Source organism: Pseudorca crassidens, chromosome 11 (assembly GCF_039906515.1).
Source record: "Pseudorca crassidens isolate mPseCra1 chromosome 11, mPseCra1.hap1, whole genome shotgun sequence".
In the NCBI taxonomy this organism is placed as follows: domain Eukaryota; kingdom Metazoa; phylum Chordata; class Mammalia; order Artiodactyla; family Delphinidae; genus Pseudorca; species Pseudorca crassidens.
This window is the reverse complement of record NC_090306.1, coordinates 72,027,544-72,046,483: the sequence shown is the minus strand read 5'-3', so window position 1 is coordinate 72,046,483 and position 18,940 is coordinate 72,027,544. Positions and strand designations below refer to the sequence as shown.

Below are 18,940 nucleotides of genomic sequence, written 5' to 3'. Positions count from 1 at the left end.
TGCCATGGATTGCAGTGGCTTCTCTTGTTGCGGAGCACCAGTACTAGGCGTGCGGGCTTCAGTAGTTGTGGTAGGCGGGCTCGGTAGTTGTGGCGTATGGACTTAGTTGCTCTGCGTCATATGGGATCTTCCCGGACCAGGGCTTGAACCCATGTCCCCTGCATCAGCAGGCGGATTCTTAACCACTGCACCACCAGGGAAGTCCTGCATTTTTTTTTTCTGGGTATCACCTCTATCTAATCTCTAACTTAGGAAAATCGCATCATTAATTAGTTGAGAAGATTAAATAAACGATTTTAAAGCCCCAGGTGCTTAGGGGGCAACTCAGTAGCTACTTTATCTTATTTTTCCTCATTGGCATCAAGACATAAATTGTATCGATCATTTTTGAGGGCATTACTCCACAAATATTTGTCACTTGTACCTTTGTACATGCATTTGAGACAGGTGTCACACATCAGTGAAAAAGTGTGAGGGGGGAATACTGGTAGGCCAGAAGGCCTTCCTGGTACTACTATAAACAATTCCTGCAAGCATACAGAAAACTTGGTTTCCCACAGATAAGCCTAATCCTGATTATGGAGGACAGAGCTCTACTTATTTTCTTAAATTCTCCTCAGTTGTTATTGGTATTATTTGTACTATGTTTCAATTTCAATATATATAAAATGATATATATTAACATAAATATTTGCCTGTCACAAATACGTGAAGTAAAAGTAAATTAGACAAGATGTTCTGTAAGACTTTTATTGTAACTGTTTTTAGCTTTTCCTGTGGGGCATCTATCAGAGTATTTATTTACCCATGCCAGGAGAAGGGCATCCAGAGGATCAAATCTAATTTAATTTTTTCTTAAAAAAATTTTTTTTAAAGGTGGGTTTGGAAGAGACTGAGAAAAAGCTCTCTTGGCTGCATTAAAAGCTGGGGATTAGTAGCAATGTTCTGACCTGAAATTTAGGTCTTGTGATTTCTTTCCAGGAGATTTTTCACTGCATGAAAAACCTGTCTGCAATGGCCTTATTATTTAATTCAGTCTTAATTGGATACAAACCGTCAAAATCTGAGGGATTGTTGGAAGGCCTAAAAGTGCACAAAGGTATTTTTTTAATGGTAATATCAATCATCTAGAAGTGAAAACGTCCTTCACCAAGTCACTAAGCCTTTCTGCTATAACATATTTTACGTTCATTTTGCATTTCTTTTAAAGTTTCAAGGACATAAAATTTAATCTCTAGAGCATATGCCCTGTTTGGGGGAAGATTCAGCCATTTTCAAAAGTAGGCTAAGCTTTTGTGCTCCGTGATGTATATTTTAAGGAATTCTCCACGTGGCTTAATGAGTATGTCTTCATTGCTACAAGAGGTGAGTCAGGCTTCATTTTGTAATAAGACCCCTTGGAGACGAGTGGGATGCTAAGGGACCAACATAGGGTGAGGACTGGCTCCTTAAAAGAGCCTTTCATCATTTGGCCAGAATCACTGAGCGCTATCAGGCCACCGTTTGATGGAGAAGCAAATGCCCAGAGTGCTTTCCTTTTGCGAGAGATGTAAATGGCAGGCTGGGAAAGAAAGCTAGGGAAGAGTGTTCTCTGGGTCATTCACTGCTTCTAGTTCGGTCCCCGACGTTCGGAAAATATTCAAAGGGTGTAAGGTAGGACCATTTCTATTGTTATTCCGGCTGGGACAAAGGCGGGGTGGCAGTGGTGGGGGCGGGCAAGTGATGCCCATCCTTTCGGTTGCGTAGGTTGGGGGAGTACGGGATGGCGCGGGGGGATTTGTTTTGTTTTGCTCTGAAGTCGGCTTCCCGGAGTCCCTCCCGTCCCCCCCCCGGGAGCGCAGGGAGGACGCAGCGAGGCAGTCGCAGCGGCCTCTGCGTCAAGGGGCGGCGGGGCGGGGAGGTGCGGCGCCGGGCCTGGAGACCTGGCTCGCGTCCCCCAGGCGCCCGCAGCCTCCCCCTCCCCCGCAGCCTGTTGGCGGCCGCAGCTCTGGCGGGCCGGGCACGTGGGCGCCTCCGTCACACCCTCACTCACACACTGACACACACCCGCGCGCGCACGCACCCGCGCGCCTGCATCTCGTGCTCTTCGCCTGGCGGACACACAGGCGCTCAGGAGTAGTCCCCTGCCAGCCCGCAGGGCAGAGACTCCCTGCACCCTGCCCCAGGGCCCGCCCGCCCTCAGCAGCTGCTTCTCTGCAGACAGCTCCCCGCGGCCTCGGTCAGTCACCTGGACCCGACCCCTTGGCCACTGCTGCTACTGTCGGGACGTGGACACAGCAAGAGGCGCCGGCCAAGACACCCTGACGGTGAGGACACGCTTCTACCGCTAAGGACACGGTGTAGGTAGGGTGGGGCTCACCGTGAGGCACCCTGGAGCTCGGGGCCGGGGAAGGGAGCGGAATTGATGGATGGATCCCGGGAAGGGCTCAGGCTGTGTCCGGGGGTGAGGGGAGGTAGGGCGGCTCCAGAAACCCAGGAGGGCGAAGCTGGGCTCAGCGGGCGACCCTTCGGGCTCTGCGTCCTGCACCTGTGCACAATCGGGGGGCCTAGAAGCGGTGTGTAACGGGAAGCACATGGGTCGAAACGTGCCGCCATCCTTCTTCCTTCCTGCCGTGACCACAGCATCCCCGAAAGACTAGTCGTTTCCAAGTCCAGTCAGGGTTGGCCGAAGGGCGGGGTCCGCCTGCGGCAAGTCGGAAAGTTGCCAGGGTCGGGACGGAGAGAGATGCTTCCAGGGCTCTCGGTGAGTTGGAAGCTGATCCTCGTACAGGTTAGGGTGGGGCGGGGAGAGGAGCCAACCTCATTCCTCGTTCGCTTCTGGTTGCTTTTGCAACTGCCGAAGGCGACTGCCCAAGGCGGTGTGTTTTCACGTGACCCCAGTTCCCTTTTGCCTGAGGTATCCTGCGTTAAATGGTCCTGAAGTGGGCCTTTCTCCCGCACAAGGCACGCGGCTCTCGGAGAAAGCACAGCCTGTGTGTTTCTGCGCATCCAGGGATTTGAGGATGTGGTGGTGAGGGTGTTGGCGCCGGGATTTTAAGGAGAGGATGGGAGACCGTTTCTACGTTTCATGAACTCGGCTCGTTTGTGCGTGGCCTGGGTAGAGGACCGTTTTGAGTATAGAGGTAGACTTTCAGTCAGTAACGCGCCTTATAAATACGAATGGATTAAAAACGCTCGAGCTGTCCTGGGGACAGTTATGACCTACCCGGTCTCAGAGGCCGCAGTGGCTGGAATGCTTTTCCGTTAAGCGGAAAAGCGGCGTTTGCTGCTCGTTCGCGGAGAGGGAAGCCCACAGGTTCGCGCTCTCCGGTGCTGAGCTCTTCTTTCCGCTTTCCGTTCTCTTCCCTAGCGGGGAAACAGTGGAGTAAGAAGGGGCGGGGTCCGCACTGGGCGCCGTGACGTCAGCAGTGTTTGGGTGCTTATGCAAATGAGACTGCGACCGTTTCCCCTAGGCCGGCCGTTTCCCCTCCAGGTCTTAAAGGTAGACCCAGTCTCAGTCTGCACCGTTTGTTTGGTCCACTGCCCAGAAACACAAGAGGACCGAAGCGTTTGCGTTCTGTGCTACATTTGGGCTTCTCGTCTCCCCGTTTTTAAAGCTGTTTTATACCTGTCATTGCCTGGTTGCTTTCCCGAAACACAGGGAACAATGTGTTTGCTTTAAGAAATATCATTCTCTGACGAACAACCCCGTGAAGAGCTCCTTACCCCACCCAGCCTCAGTTCCGCAAGAATGCTGCTGAGATACACTCCTGCTTCTGTCTTCAACGCATAGTATTGGATTTGACTTGTAGTAGGTATTTAATAAATACTTGATGATGGACCGAAGAGTGTGTGTATTTCTCTCACTAAATTCGGAGTATTCAACCATCAAAATTGTCTATTGTATTTTTGCGAAAATGAGTGGGCTTTGTGTCTTACATGACCAGCGATCCATGTATATTTGTTAGCTTAAAATATATTATCAGTATATTACTGAATTCGTTGATCATTTTCCTCCAAATGAAAAGAAAATTCAGTGTATTCTTTTTTTGCAGAAAGATAGGAATTAATGTTGTTGTGAAAGGAAGAGAATGTCATCATTTGTTGACAAGTTTTCTTTTTCTGATTGCACGTTATATATTTGATTCAAGAATTACTTTATATTCCAATATATGTAACTCAAGATATTGTATTTTAATGGCGTTAAGAAAGATGTTCACATGTTTTTAGGAAATAAGTGCTCTGTTATCCAATTAATAAAGTAAATAAGAAATACTATCTCAGTCTAGTTCAGGTTGCTATAACAAATTACCATAAACTGGGTGGATTATAATGAACAGAAATGTATTTCTCACACTTCTGGAGGCTGGTCCAAGATCAAGGTGCCAGCAGATTCCGTGTCTGGTGGGAGTCTGCTTCCCGGTTCATAGGGGGTGCTTTCTCACTGTGTTCTCACGTGGTCGAAGGGGCTAGTTAGTTCTCTAGCATCTCATATTAACCCCCCAAAGCCTCAACTTCTAATACCATCACTTTGGGGTTAGAATTTCAACATATATGGGATGGGGGGAGGACACAAACATTCAAACCATAGCAAATAGTAAAGAATTTTTAAATTGGATCATAGCTGTTTGAGATACCAATAATCAGGTGAGATGCTTAGTTGTCAGTAGTTGAAATTTTAAAATAAGTTAGAATAATTACTAAAACCTAAACTTGATAAGCGTTAGTTTACCCAGTGATCACAGTTCAAATTTTATTTTGTACATGTTAGAAAATATGCTTGTCCTGTCATGACAAAACTTTTGTTTTAATTGGTAAGAATTTTGCATTCCTTTGAACTCTGGGGTTATCATCCAGGTAATTAAAAAATCATTGACTTAGAATGATAGACCTGAAAGAGACTGTTGGTGATCAAAAGCACAGAAAGCTTTTACTTCTCAATTTACTTCTCAACTTCCTTTGGAGAGCGTGTTAACCCCTTTATTACTGCATACATATGCATGATTGGCTGTAATAATATATTCCTATGCAGAGTCGATTTTAAAATAGTTTCTGAGCAGATTGCATTATTAACAAAAATCCATGGGTGTAGTCTGATGCGTGAAAGCATTCAAGGTTACATAGCAGGCATCTTTAGATTTATTTCCAGTTTGCCCTATAAATTAAAACAAGTCCTAACTACTCTTCTGGATATATTGAGTAAATAATTTTTTAATAAACAAATTTATCTGCTTATACATTAACTTTGACCAGTAATGATTGTCTCATATTTCTTGGTGAACAGCAAACCCTAGAGACTGGGCTACAGGGTGGTATTAAATGCACGGTACCACTTGATAGAGGAGAGAGCTGTTTTCAGTCTCGAAGTTCAGTTTATTTCCTTGTGATTGACGCGCTAAGGTATCCTTTCACATAAGATTAATTGATTGTTATCTTTGAACAGAATGCTTAACCTGGGAGCTTCTTCACCTATCAATCAGATTGGCAAAGATCAAAAATATTACTCACTGATAAAGACGCAGACGATGTAGAGAATGGACTTGAGGACACGGGGAGGGGGAAGGGTAAGCTGTGACGAAGTGAGAGAGTGGCATGGACATATATACACTACCAAATGTAAAACAGACAGCTAGTGGGAAGCAGCCGCATAGCACAGGGAGATCAGCTCGGTGCTTTGTGTCCACCTAGAGGGGTTGAATAGGGAGGGTGGGAGGGAGATGCAAGAGGGAAGGGATATGGGGATATATGTATACATATAGCTGGTTCACTTTGTTATATAGCAGCAACTAACACGACATTGTAAAGCAATTATACTCCAATAAAGATTTTAAAAAAATATATCGCTCACTGTATTGAAGAAGGCAGAGGGAACCAGGCACTTTCATACTTTGCTTGTGGTAGTACAAATTGAGACAGCTTTTATAAAGGGTCATTTGTCAATATTTACCAAAATTATAAAAGCACATAACTTTTGATCAAGCAGTTCCGCTTCTAGGAATTTATTCTACAGATATGTAAATGTCAGATATACAAAGTGAGTTGCTTGAACATTGAAGCAAAGTGTCAGAAATGACCGATATATGACATACTCATACAATCATTTTAAAAAACACAGTAATATATGACATACCCATACGATCATTTAAAAAAACACAATATTGTATTGAGAGCAAAAGGTTTTAAAGATTTTTAAAGTGAAAAACCAAGATGCAGAATTATGTTTCATATAGTATATAGTAACAGTGGTGTAAAAAGAAAAAGGTTGGGAAGGTGGAAAGAAAACACATATTAGCCTGAACATACATATTAGCTTGAATATATACCAAATATCTGTGGAGGACTTTGGTGACTTATAGAGAGATAGGGGTGGGATTAGATGTGCTGGGGAAAGAGTGGGAAGATATTTTTCACTCTATACCCCCATATTACTGTATTATTTATTCTAAATATAAATTTAAACATATTCTAAAGTGAAAACAGTAGTATATAAAAAGTACTCTTGAGAGAACAGTAGCCAGGCATCAGATGCCATCAAATGAGTAAGGTATAAAAGTCAATGGAGGGGCTTCCCTGGTGGTGCAGTGGTTGAGAGTCCGCCTGCCGATGCAGGGGACACGGGTTCGTGCCCCGGTCTGGAAAGATCCCACATGCCGCGGAGCCGCTGGGCCTGTGAGCCATGGCCGCTGAGCCTGCGCGTACAGAGCCTGTACTCCGCAACGGGAGAGGCCACAACAGTGAGAGGCCCACGTACCGAAAAAAAAAAAAAAAAAATCAATGGATCTTTTGGGTCCATGATTTTTGTAGTTTCTGAATTTATAGGAAAGTTTCCTACATCGAATATTCTTAGTAATAAAATTGTATTAGAACAGCAGATGAGATTTAGTGGATTCACTAAAATTAACTGGTTATATCAGCATAAAAATGCACATTTTTTAGTGAGTTGACTAAGGTTTTTTTTAAAAAAAATTTGAGATGTTATAGATTCATATGAAGTTGTTAAGAAATAATTATATAAGATAATATATAATTATAAGAAATAACACAGAGTTCTTGCATGCCCTCTATGCAGTTTTCTGCAAGTGTAACCTTTTGCAAATCTATACTATGACATCATAATCAGAATACTGACATTGATAAAGCAAAGTTACAGAGTTCCATCACTATAAGGATCCCTGTGTGGCCCTTTCATAAGCACAACCACTTCAGTCCTGTCCCCAGCCTCTCCTTAAATCGTGGTGACCACTAACCTATTATTCATGTTTGTTGTTTTGTCTTTTTAAGAATGTTATGTAAGTAGAATCATATAATGTGCAACCTTTTGGCATTGGCTTTTTCCACTCAGCATAATTGTCTATAGATTCATCTAAGCTGTTGTGTGTATTAGTGGCTTGTTTTTATTTCTGAGTAGTACTCCATGGTATGGATTTACCAGAGTCTGTTTAACCATTCACCCATTGAATGACACCTGAGTTCTTTCCAGTTTAGGGTTGTTATGAATAAAGCTGCTATAGAAACTTGTTTACAGGTTTTATGGAAGCGAAATTTTCATTTCTACAGCATACATGCCCAGGAGGGCAATTGCTGGATTATATGGTAGTTGCATGTTTTGTTTTCTGGAGAGCTGTACCATTTTACATTCTCACCAGCAATGTTTGAATGATCCAGTTTTCTCCATATCCTTGCCAGAATTTGGTTGTCTTTCTATTTTAGCCATCCCGATAAGTATGTAGTGACATCGCATTGTAGTTTTAGTTACCATTGCTAATGGCTGATAATGTCAAACCTCATTTCATGTGCTCATTTGCCATCCAGACATCATATTCAGTGAAATGTCCCTTTATGTCCTTTGTCCATTTTCTAAATTATTTTTAATTGATGATGTTTATGAGTTCTTATAGATCCTAAATACTGTTTTTTTTTTCTTGGGGCTGTGGTCTGCAAATGTTTTCTCCCAGTCTTTAGCTTATTTTTTTCATCCACTTAATAGGTTCTTTCACAGAGCAAATTTTTAAATTTTGAAGTCCATTTTACCAATTTTCGCTTTGATGGGTTCTGCTTTTGGTTTCATGTCTAAGAATTCTTTGCTTAGCTCTAGATCTCAAAATTTTTTCTGATGATTTCTTTTTAAAAGGTTTATAGTTTGATGTTTTACATTTAAGTCCATGATTCATTTTGAGTTGTTTTTGTATAAGGTATGAAATTTAGGTCCAGGCTATATTTGCTTGGGAATGCCCAATTGTTCCAGAGCTATTTGTTGAAAGGGCTATCCTTTCTCTACTGAAATTGCTTTTGCACCTTTGTCAAAAATCAGTTGGATGTATTTGTGTGGACCTACTTATGGGTACTCTCTTCTGTTTCATTGATCTATTTGTCTGTCCTTCTGTCAACCTCACACAGTCTTTATCACTGTAACTATATAAGTCTTCAAATAAGGTAGAAAGATTCCTCCTACTTCATTCTTCCATTTTGAAATTGTTGTAGCTATCTTAGTTTTTTGACATTTTATATAAATTTAGAATAATCTATATCTACAAAAATTTTTGCTGGGATTTTATAGGAATTGTCTTAAACCTGTATACCAATTTAGGGAGAATTGACATATTTACTGTGTTGAGTCTTTCAGTCCGTGAACATGGTATGTCTGTCCATATATTTAGATCTTCTTAGATTTCTTTCATCAGTTGAAGTATTCAATATAAAAGTACTGTTCATATTTTGTAGATTCCTTGGTATTTTCAATATAGACAATCAGGATGTCTGCACATATGGAAAATTTTCTTTCTTCCTTTCCAATCTATATGCCTTATATTTCCTTTTCTTGCCTTACTGCCCTGGCTAGAACTTCCAGTACTACACTGAATAAAAGTATGTGAATAGACATTCTTGTCTTGTTCCTGAGCTTCAGGGAAAATATTACATTATTCGTTTTTGAATACTGAACAAGCCTGTGTACCTAGAATAAGACCCACTTGGTCATGGGGTACAATTCTTATTATATAGCACTGAATTCTGTTTTCTAATATTGTGTTAAGGAAGTTTTTGTCTTTATTCACAAAAGATATAGATATATAGTTTTTTGTTTGTTTTATTCTGGTACTATCTTTGTATGGTTTTGGATTCAGAGTAATACTGACTTAATAAAATGAACTGCGAAGTGTTCTATCATCTTCTATTGTCTGGAAGAGATTGTGCAGAGTTGGTGTTAATTGTTTCTTAAATGTTAGGTGGGATTCTCCAGTGAAACCATCTGGGCCTGGAGATTTCTTTTGTGAGAGTTTTAAAATAATGCATTCATGTTTCTAAATAGTTATATGGATATTAAATGACCTGTTTTATGTTGGGTAAGTTGTGGTAGTTTGTGTTTTTCAAGGAATTAGCCTATTTCAACTAAGTTGTCAAGATTTACGTGTGTAGAGTTTTTGCTAGTATTTCTTTATGGTCATTTTGATGTCTGCAGGTTTTCTTATAATCCTTGTTTCATTTCTGATATATAAAATGATATACAAAAGCGTAAAATCGACCTTATGGAGCTTTACATTAGGGTAACTAAACGTGTCTTTCAAGGCTAATATTTATCTTGTGGTTACAAGAGAATCACTGCATGGATTTAAAAACCTAAACCACACCTTTTTTTACACAGGTCTAGCCCCACTGTGAATGGTTCCTTGGACAATATTTCAAATTTAATTAAGTATTTTTACTTTCAGCTAAATTCAGTGACTATTCAATTTCTCTCCCCCATTAGGTAGTTAGTACATATGCTACATAACAAACTATCCATTTTTTGTTTTTTTTTTTAGTAGGTTTGAAACAATGTTATATTGAAGCATTCACCCTCTGTTACCTTCCTGGGATTGTAGTGACTTTAAACAATAATGATTTATTATTTTTCATTATCCTCTGTGTTGGTTGGGCTCAGCTAGGTGCTTCATCTGTTCTAGTTGATATTTCTAGTTGGTATTAGCTGGCTATTCAACTGGGGCTAGAATGTCAACATCTTTGTTCTTGTTCCTGTGGGTTTCGCTCAGATGGCTGGTACAGCTGGTGGCTGATAGAGTGTCTCTCTCACTTTCCATGTGGGATTTCTAACAGAGCAGGTGGACATTTTTTATATTGTGTCTGGCTTCCAAAAGAGTCAAAGCAGAAACTGCCAGGCTTCCTGAGGCCTAGTGACATTTGCATAGTGTCACTTCTGCATTCTAATGGTCAAAGAAGTTCAAGGCCAGCCCAGAATCAAAAGAAGGGGAAATAGACTCCATCTTATTAATGAGATGAGTAACAGGGATAATACAGCATTGGGAAGAATTGTTAACATTTGTGTTTGCTATCTATTGTAGGAAACATCTAAGAGAGATCATACTTGACATTCTATGATGATGACAATGAAGCATGTTGAATGCTTTCAAATTCATTTTTTCCATAAGGCATGATAATACAAATATATAAATAAGTGTAATACAATAGAATGTGCCTGCAGGAGGCTAATAATAGCTCCTGAAGATTTGTCTACCTCTTAATTCCTAGCACTTGTGACTGTTACCTTAGTTGGAAAAAGACTTGTTGCAGAAATTATCTTCAGATGAAGAGGTTATCCTAGAATGTCCAGGTGGGCCCTATATGCCATGCTATCTCAGATGTCCTTATATGAAAGAGGCAGAGGAGACTAGACACACATAGAAGAGGAGGAGGCAATGTGACTATGGAGGTATGGACTGGAGTGATGCGGCTATGAGTGAAGGAACACCGGCAGCCCCAGAAGCTAGAAGAGGCGAAGAACAGACTTTCCCCTAGGGCCTCCTGAGGGACTGCAGACCTGACAACACCTTGATTTTGGTTCACTGAAACAGATTTCAAATCTCTGGCTTCCAGAGTTTTGAAAGATCAGATTTCTGTTGTTTCAAGCCACTAAATCTGAATTTGTTACAGCACCCTCAGGAAATGAATACAGTGCCTAAATCTGAGGTGTTCTCAATAAAATTTTAAATGTTTAAAAGACTTTTTGTATATTTTCAAAATGTTTAAAAGGCCTTTTGAAAGACTTAGTTAAATAAAATTTAAGATCTGTCCTTGGTTTATAGAAGTCAACTAAAATACATTTCAATTTCTGGGAATTGCTGTATAATTATAATTAACTTTGAAATAATTGCAAGCTCACAAGAAGGTGCAAAGGGAGGTCCTGGGTAACCTTCGCTTAGCCTCCCCCACTTTATAATCTTATATAAAAATACAGTACAATATCAAAACCAGCATATTGATATTGGCAAAATTCATAGAGCTTTTCCAGATTATGCAGTCATTTTTTCTGTATGTGTGTGTATGTATGTATTGTTCTTTGCAATTTTATCACATGTATAGCCTCATGCAACCCTTATCACAATGAAGATACTAAATGGTAACCATCTCCTGTGGTTCTCCACGAGAACCACACGAGATTCTCCTGTAGCACGAGATTCTCCTGTGCTACCTTTTTATAGCACACCCACCTGTCCTTCTGTACCATAACTCCTAGCAACCACTGTTCTGTGGTTCATCTATGTCATTATCTAATTTCACAAATGTAATATAAATGGAATCATGAAATATGTATCCTTTTCAAACTGGCTTTCTCTCCCCCATTTAGCATCATTCCCTTAAAGTTTATCCAGGTTGTTGCATGTATCAATAGTTCTTTCCTTTTTATGGCTGATATTGCATGATATGGACGTACTCTGGTTTGTTTAACCATTCACCCATTGAAGGACGTTTGGGTAGTTTTCAGTTTGGGGCTATTATGAATAAAGCTTTTATGAACATCTATGTACAAGTTTCTGCTTGAAAATAAGTTTTTATTTCTCTGGGATATATGCCTAAGAGTGCAAAATGATGGTCACAATGGTAACTCTATTATTAGTGTTAAAAGTAACTGCCAACTATTTTTTAGAGTGGCTATACTATTTTACATTTCTATCAGCAATGTATGATTGATCTAGTTTCTTCACATCCTCACCAACTTTTGGTGTCATTATTTATTTATTTATTTATTTATCTATTTATTTTAGCCATTCTGATAGATGTGTTATAGTCCACATTTTTGGGCAAAACGTATGTTACCAAGTGTAAGTTGTGACTTTGTATTTCACTTGTAAAAATGTTCTCCTCCTTTTGATTGATTCTGTGATTTTTTTTGTTATCTTTTTGCTTAATGCAGACATTTTATATAAAGAGATATAATTTGCAAAATAAATGCTTAGGTGGAATTCTATATGGTTGAATATTTTTTGTATTATTTGTTAAAATCATTATTTCATTATGTTACCAAATTTTGTCTTTTTCTATGGTGATTATTTCATAACTATAAACTTCTTAACATGTGCCTTTTTTTCCTTGGGTATTTCAATATGGTTCAACATTTTATTTTTGTTCAAATAGTCTTTACTTTTTACCTTATACATTAGACTATGAAAAAATATATTTCATTTGAATTCACAATGAATTTCAGATTCAATGTTCAGAATTGGTTCATATTTAAAGAAAACTTTATTCAGTAAAATTTGAATTTGTCCAAGTCAGGGAGATAATTTACTGTTGTTCTAGTTCTTTATTATAGAATATTAAGATTGTGGAAAATGCTAGTAATTAGCCAGCACAGGCATGTCTGTTTGAGTCATCTCTCATATCTAAGATGCAAGTGTCTGCCTGCTATTTTAGGGTTTTGCATATTTTCACTGGAAACATTTATTAACGTCTAATATAACATAATTTCAAAAGATGTTGTAACAATAGTAGTTTAAAAGTCTGGAAAGATGGAGTAAGAACTCTTGTTAATTCTATAGTGAATTCTTTCTATTTTGAGTTAACTCTATAGTGAAATTTTTAGCAAGAATAATCAAGACAAAAGCAGAGAAAACACCTATTACCAATAGCAGGGATAAAAAATGAGATAAGACTAAAAACCTGCAGGTGTTAAAAAACACTAGGGACTATTATGAATCACTTTGTGCCAATAAATTTGACAATTTAGATGATATAAATTCCTTGAAAAGCACAACTTACCAAAACTAACACAGCAAGAAAAAGAAAACCTAAGTAGCTGTATATCAATAAAATAAATTGAATTTTTAATTGAAAATATTCCATAAAAGAAAACTCCAGGCCCAGATGGCTTTATTGGTGAATGCTGCCAAACATTTTAGGAAGAAATAAAACCAATCCTACATAGAGTCTCTCAGAAAATAAAAGAGAGGCCATTTCAGAACTCTATTAAGGAGTCCACCAAAACCAGAGAAGTAAAATATAAGAAAAAAAATTTTACAGATCCATGTTCCCATGAATATAGTTGAAAAAAATCCTTACCAAAATATTAGCAAATAAATTCAGTGATATATTAAAAGGGTAATACATCTAGAGTAAGTGGGGTTTATCCCATAATAAAAGATACAAAACCAATCAATCAATATAATACTCTATATTAACAGATTAAGAAGTTATGTGATTATCTTAATAAAAGCAGGAAATTATGTGACAAAATTCAACAGGTATTCATGATTCAAAAAAAAAATCACTGAACTAGGAATAAAAGAAACTTCTAAACAGATAAAAGGACCTGATGAAAAAACCCATAACTAACATTGTACCTAAAAGTAAAATATTGAGTACTTCCCCACTAACATTGGGGCATAGATGAAGAAATATGCTCTTAACACTTCTGTTCAAAATTTTGGTGGATGTCCTAGCCAGAAAATAACTCAAGAAAGAGAAATTAAAGGCAAACAATTAGAGAAAGCTAAACTATCTTTATTTACCAATGACATATTGTCTATATAAAAATCCTAAGGAATCTTTAAAAATAACAACTTGATTTAGCATTGTTGCAGGGTATATAGCTTGTATTTTAAAAAATCACTTTTTTCTGGAGAGAAATTAAAGCAGATACAAATAAATGGAAAGATATACCAAGTTCATAGATTGGAAAACTCAATTTTTTAAGATGTGAGTGCTCCACAAATGGGTCTATAGAATCAATGTAATCCCATTCAAAATTCCAGCAGACTGTTTTATTTTGGGTAGAAACTGACAAGCTGATTTCAAAATTTATGTGGAGAGGCAATGAAACAATCTTAAGAAAGGAAAAACACATTAAAAATAGTTAGGCTTGAGAACCACAAGTTAAAATTTTATTATGTTGATTTTAAAAGGTTTTGAATCTAGCTTTAAGTGTTTAAAATAGATTTTTTTTTCTGAAAAGTTACTCATGAAGATATTAAAGCAATACAAAAATGGGAGAATGAGAAAAATAAGGATAAGTCCAAATTTAAATAATGTAACATTTTCAACATTTTTAATGTATGTAACTCCCTATATAGAATAGATAAATGGGAAGACACCAATTGTTTTATATTTATAATTGGTTTACATTTATAATAGGTGTATAATAAGGTTCTTTGCAAGCTGCAGAAACTGATGCTGGCTATGAGGGAAAAAAAAAAGAAATATTGGCAGGGTTGCAAGGACTCAAAGAAACAATGGGGTGCTTGGCAATAAGATGGAAAAGGGCAAGAATGAAAACAGTTCTGAAAACTGGATCCAGGATCCATGACTATGGTAGTAGTTACAGCCTGGGCATAATCCCTTTGGAATTAAATGAGATGCCAACTTTTTGATCTCTTTGTTCTTCTCCTCAAGGTTCAAAATCCAGGGAGAGGAAATCTAACTGGACAAATGCAGATTATTCTCAAAAATGGTGGCAGTATTTCTCTCTTCCCTCTACTCATACCTTTAGCAAATTGACTGTTGTTCCTTCCATCAAAACATGGAGTTTATTTACTCTTGGGTCATCTGGACTTAGCTGTGTGACTTGCTTTGGTCAGTGAGACATCAGCAAATGTGACACAAACAGGCTTTACTAGCACTTGTGTGTTGGGCTTACCCCTTTGGGCTAGAGTTGGAACTCTAAGCTTATAATGTGAACAAGCTGGAGCTAGCATTTTGGAGAGACTACGTGTAGGAGGACCAGAGTGCTCTGGCTGATAGGCTGTCCCTGCCAGAATGTGATTTGAGACCCTCTTAGGCCATCCTCCTCTACTCGAGTTGACAGGTGACTACAGAGCAGAAGTGACCCAAGTCAAGAGAAGCAAAACAACTGACCATTTAAGCCTAGCTCAAATTGCTAATCCACAAAATCATGAGCAAATACAGTTTTTGTTTGCTAAGCTATTAAATTTTGAGGTAATTTATTATGCAGAGATAGAAAACTGGTTTTATAAAAAACTGGTGTTAAGACACCTGAAACATGTAGCATTGGCTCTGGACTCACAGTATCCTTAATTGAATGAAGTTGTAATATAATACAAATATAAGAGGGCGATAATCATAGTAAAAAGGAAACATATATTGAGTACTCTCAATGTGTTTGCGTTTATCCAAGCACTTTATTATTAGATAACTAAGTAAATTAGCCAAGGTCATAAAACCATAAGTGATAGAGTTTGGATTTGAACTCAGTCTGTCTCTAGAACCTAGATGTAAATGTTTGGCACCATGGCCTTCCCTGGTGGCACAGTGGTTAAGAATCTACCTGCCAATGCAGGGGACATGGGTTCGAGCTCTAGTCCGGTAAGATCCCACATGCCGCAGAGCAACTAAGTCCGTGGGCCACAACTACTGAGCCTGCGCTCTAGAGCCTGCGAACCACAACTACTGAGCCCACGTGCCACAACTACTGAAGCCCACGCACCTAGAGCCCATGCTCCGCAACAAGAGAAGCCACTGCATTGAGAAGCCAGTGCACTGCAACAAAGAGTAGCCCCTGCTCGCCACAACTAGAGAAAGCCTGCGCGCAGCAATGAAGACCCAATGCAGCCAAAAAAATAAATAAATAAGTAAATGTTTGGCACCAACACATATCTTTTCACAGCAATAAATATTAATTCCTACAAGATCTCATTAAAAGTAAATAAGAAGGATTATACAAAAACATGAAGAAGTGGGGTCATTATCCTTTTTTGGACTATGAGTTTCATATTTAGACTGTATCCTAAATTGATACTGTCAATTTAATCCTCATTACAGTTTAATCCTCATCTTTCTGCTATGAAAGATGAGAACGTTCTCATACCTTTCTTTCTTTCTTTCTCCCGTTTAAATTCCTGATTTTGTTAGTCAGGTTATCTTTGGATTTTAATTTATATTTTTCTCCTCAACATAATTCTTATAGATTTTGAACCTTATTTCCTTGTTTAAATTAATGTTCACGTCTGTCGTTTAACACGGGTCTCTGTCTCGATTGGCTAAATTTCATGATCATGTAGCCTGTCCCTCTTTCTCCCCATTAGGGCTCATCAGATCTTTTATGGATGAGAATATTTGCGACATTTATAATTGGAATACAAAGTACTTGAGTATAAAAACTGAAGATCAAGTATTTTTTTCTCTTAGTTTTTATAGAGGTGATTGAATATCCTGGGCTTATTTCTCCTTTCTACTTCTGCTTGAAATCCCTAGGAATCTCCATACTAGTAATTTCTCAGTGTTGACCGTTCTACATTATTATTATTATTAAATAATACAAGTCTTAGCAAAAGTCTGCTATTTTATCTTTTAGTATTTTGTGTTTTATTCTATTCTGTTTCCTGATATATATTCTACATTTATCTTTTGCTTTTGTTTCCCTCTCAACTACTACCCCTCCATCTCCCTGTTTCTATGTAAAACTTTTTCATTCTTAGCAATTAATCTCATAATTACTCATAATCTCATAGTTACTTACTAAATAATCTCCTTTTTGAATGGGGAGATGTCTATCTTGTCACACCATGTAATAAAAAAATTAGTGCCGTGCAAATGAAACATAGATGGAGTGATCTGGGGCACTCTGCATCTTCAATTCAGATTTAATCTCTGGAACAGTGGTTGTCAAATTTTTTCAATAGTAAATATTTTAGGTTTTGCAATCCATACAAAGTGATTCAGTTGTTGCAGCACAAAATTAACCATAGGAGATATGTAAATGTGTGGGCATGACTATGTTCCAATAAAATTTTATTTACAAAATCAGACCGTGGGTTGTATTAGATTCATGGGCAGTATTTTCTTGACCCCTGCTCTCACCTGTTACTCCGTTGTAGACAGGAGGCCCTTATCAGTTAGTGATGAGGACAGCTAACGCAACTCCTAGGTACAGGTGAAGAGCAATATGATAGCTTGTTGCCAACTTTACTCTCCCAGGAGTGGATGGTGATAACTTGGCAGGGACTGTGCAGTTAATTGATTCTGATTATCCTACTGCCCATGTGACCGGTAGAATATGAAAAATTTATCACCCACTACTTCACATCCTCCCTGGACATTCCTGCTTCGTAGTAACAGTAATACACTTTTGGCAATAGTCGATTACACGTTTAAATCTTTGTTTATGGCATACTTTTACGGGCTAAGTTCTTCAGGCAAGCTTTTGGCATTCCTAAAAAATTTCTCTTTCAGAAAAGTTGGATCTTGAAAATTTTGAAATTAATTTGGCTTTCAAATTGTCTCATATACTAGGTTTTTACAAATCCACTCAGAAACTGCATTTATATCTTTTGGCTATATGCAGCAGCTATATAAGAAAGATATGCCTCTGACTCAGTAAATATAGGGACTTGGGGTAAAAGGCAAAAAACGAAAAAACAACCAAACGTGTAATAATGTAAAATACTTGTAGTTATTATACAATATTATTCTGTCATACTTCAGTTCATTTATTTGACAGACAAATTTAAACATTGAGAATGTGAGATTGGTAAGATAATGTCATTCTCCAAGTAGAGCTTATGGCCTATTGAAGAAGAGTTATACATTTTCCCCCAAGACGTACGTGTTACTGTGGAAACTTCAATGTTACTGCAACCCCACCCAATATTTTCCTATAGCCATCCCAGACAGGAGCAGGAGGTGGGAGAAACAAAGTGAGATAAGAGAATGTAAATGATTTTACTTGTGATAATATTAATGTACTATCACTTCTTTTTTTTTGCTTATAATAGAAAAGGAACTCTAAATGCATGCAAATACATATTTAGCATCACTTTTTAAGTTTTAAATTTTGTAAAGGTTGCCTAAGATTATTGCATTATAAATCTGTATATGTAGTTAAGTACATTTTAGGCATTTAAAATAGAAAGTTGCATTTAAATTTTGTTTCCATTAGACATTGATTTTTTTTTCATAAGAATGTGAACTTTGGGTAGTCTGACAGGAATTTTTAAACTAAACTATGCCAAAAGATATCCTATGTATGATTATTCATTGGATATGTAAAAAATATGCAACAGTGGCCAAAGATGTTATTTTTAATTTTTTTCCTGCAAAGACTAGAAATCTGTAGAAGAAATACAACAATTTTCAGATAATTAATTTGAGGGAGACTCATGAATAACACTGTCTTTTAAATTTTTTCTTCATGAAATGGTGGGTGATTTTACTGTAATATCTTTAAACTTCAATACATTCCTTACCTTTCTATTTGCATGGAAAAAAGCAAAAGGAGTAACAGACCAATGTCTATTGAGGAAACTAAGTTAAGAGTCATATAACTATGAGAAGTTACACAACTAAGTAAAAGAGCTATGGCATAACTCCAAGCTTGTCAGATTAAAACAAATGCTCTTATCCATGTATCAGTAAAGTTATTATGCAAACAGTTTATCATTAGATGATCCAAAAAATGTAGACCTTTAGATAATTCATGTCTCACAAATCACAATTTCTTATATGTCAGGTTGTTTTCTTCCAGGAAAAACTATTTGGAAAATTAGCTTATTTCAGTTTTTCAGTGGTTATATTTATTCATCTATTCAACTAATAATTACTGAGCTCTAGGGGGAAATAGTACAAATTAAACATACATAATCCCTAACTGCATGAAACTATTTCTGTATCCAACCCGTGTTGGCCTCTTCAAAATAGTCACCATGAGAAGTTTTTCAGTTATTCCAGAGATATGTCT

The 18,940-nt window shown here is 37.8% G+C and overlaps 1 protein-coding gene across 4 annotated transcripts in view; it reads left to right on the top strand.

The window, feature by feature from the left end:
• The first annotated feature begins 1,414 nt into the window (after positions 1-1,414).
• SLC6A15 (solute carrier family 6 member 15) overlaps positions 1,415-18,940 on the top strand; it is a 48,210-nt gene continuing 30,684 nt past the window's right edge. The window contains exons 1-2 of one of the 4 annotated variants that reach the window (XM_067697480.1): positions 1,415-1,653; positions 2,200-2,306. The gene's annotated coding sequence lies outside the window, so the exon portion shown is untranslated. Of the gene's footprint in view, positions 1,654-1,886; positions 2,344-18,940 lie in introns of those variants that run through there. The other 3 variants (XM_067697479.1, XM_067697481.1, XM_067697482.1) reach the window with 3 other exon arrangements.